The sequence below is a fragment of the Taudactylus pleione genome, unplaced genomic scaffold, assembly GCF_031769625.1.
Source record: "Taudactylus pleione unplaced genomic scaffold, aTauple2 ptg000330l, whole genome shotgun sequence".
NCBI lineage: Eukaryota > Metazoa > Chordata > Amphibia > Anura > Myobatrachidae > Taudactylus > Taudactylus pleione.
Window position 1 is genome coordinate 77,910 of NW_028284731.1, and position 2,190 is coordinate 80,099.

At 44.6% G+C, this 2,190-nt stretch overlaps 1 pseudogene; it reads right to left on the minus strand.

Annotated features, from left to right (window-relative positions):
- Positions 1-410: 410 nt before the first annotated feature.
- LOC148509161 (protein kinase C delta type-like) lies at positions 411-1,618 on the minus strand (annotated as a pseudogene).
- Between the last annotated feature and the right edge of the window lie 572 nt (positions 1,619-2,190).

Sequence of the window (2,190 nt, forward strand, 5' to 3'; positions counted from 1 at the left end):
GGCAGGCTGCAGACAGTGCATCTCAAGGGACATAGCCGAGGTCGGGGCAAGCAGCAGAATGTGCATTTCCAGGGACGTAGCAGAAGTTGGAACAGGCGGTACACATTGCATCTCCTGGGAAGCAGCCGAAGTCGGGGCAGGTGGCAGACAGTGCCTCTCCAGGGACGTAGCTGAGGTCGTGGCAGGTGGCAGACAGTGCATCTCAAGGGACATTACTGAGGTCGGGGTAGGCAGCAGACAGTGCATTTCCAGGGACATAGCAGAGTTTGGGACAGGCAGTAGACAGTGTATCTCCTGGGATGTAGACGAGGTCAATGCAGGTGGCAGACAATGCATCTCCAGGGACATATCAGAAGCAGTACACGCAGCAAATAAAGATGTTTTTAGGACTGCAGATTTTTCTGTTTACATTAGTGCAGGTCTTCATCTGATGGTATAGTATCTGCTTTCATTGGCACATTGTGATAAGTTGCACTCCATATGGGGCATACAGAGTGAACGAAATCAAAAAGCCTCTGGTTCGTAGCAGTAATTTGTTCCTTGAAAACTTCATTGTGGGGCGCAGGAATTTGCTGTTCTGTATCTATATCCATGGAGTCCTTGTGCAGTATGACTGGGGATGCAGTTTTTCCAGTCTCTGTCTCTTCCCAGTTAATTAAAGAGAAGAGGCATTCTCGCACATTATCATTTACCCCGAGCTGGAGGGACTGTTCTTTGCACAGGAGCTTTGTTAAGATGTCCCCTATTACAGGATCAGTAAGGCCTGGGAATGCTGGTTCATGTGTAAGGATCATTGTCTCTACCACTGATGCGGACTCTCCAGGGAAAGGGTACGATCCTATGGTGAGTATATATACAATAACACCAAATGCAAACCAGTCAACACCTGCACTGTATGGCTGTTTATCATTTCTGGAGCATTATAGTCAGGGGTCCCACCAAAGTCTGTGGCATCAGTTTCTCCATATGCATTTAATAGGGCCAGATCAAAGTCAGTGATTTTAGCATGACCCTCTGTGGTCAGCAAAATGTTATCCAATTTTATGTCTCGATGAATGATCCCCCTTTAATGCATAAACTGCAAACCACAAACCAGTCCAGCAGCTAAAAATGTTATTGTGGTGAGGTCCAGCTCTGAGGTCTCATTCATGAAATTGAACAGATCCCCTCCGCCAGCCAGTTCCATTACACAGTATAGATAGCTCTCTGTGTGGAAGGCTGCAGAACCATGGATCAGAAAAATGCTCTCATGTGCCAATTCAAGTACCTGACATTCTACCAAACTGTCCTCATACTCTATTAGTGCTCTCTTCTTTAAGATTTTAACTGCGACTCTTTCCCTACGAATAGCATCTGTTGCCAGCATCACTTTGCCATAACCTCCCTCTCCAAGTATTGAGTGAAAAGTAAATTTTTCCACTGTTAAGGGTACTGTCTCTGTACTTTGGTGGCTGGTGGGCATAGTGCAGCTCTCTTCTGCAGTTTGCTGACCTGGTGGGATGCCTGGTTGGCCTCTGCTAATCGCTGTCATGAATTGATTTTTCTTCTTTTTTAGAAACCCAGCAAACCTGTCCCAGCGTCTCTGTATAGCTGCTTTACGTGATTTTTTTTTGGTCATCACTGTCTTTGAAGGGTTTATCTGGCCTGCCCAATGGCTGCTTCCCTCTCCTGGATCTTCAGCAATGTCAAAGTTTCTCCTGTGTCAATCTTTTTTCTTTTTTAGAAACCCATTAAACCTGTCCCAGCCTCTTTGTACACCTGCAATAAATGCATTGTTTGTTCTCACCTCTCTCTTGGCTGGTTTTGTCTGGCCTGCCTGCTTTCATCTGCATCTCTCTGCTTTTTTGGACTCTTGTAGGTGAATTAGTATCCTGATGTTCTGCAAGCTGTCAAATGGGAAATTTTACTGTTTTTCCCATCGTTATTTTCCACACAGATAACTGACATAAAATGTGGTTTTTGGTGTCCCTACTAATCCTGTTTTAGGATATGGCCCAGGTAGCACTTTCGATCTGCAAATTATGGGTTATACGTTAGTACAGCCATGGCCAAAAGTTTTGAAAATGACGCAAGCATTGGTTTTCACAAAGTTTGCGGCTTCAGTGTTTTTAGACCTTTTTGTCAGATGTTACTATGGTATACTGAAGGAAAATTACAAGCATTCATAAGTGTCAAAGGCTTTTATTGACA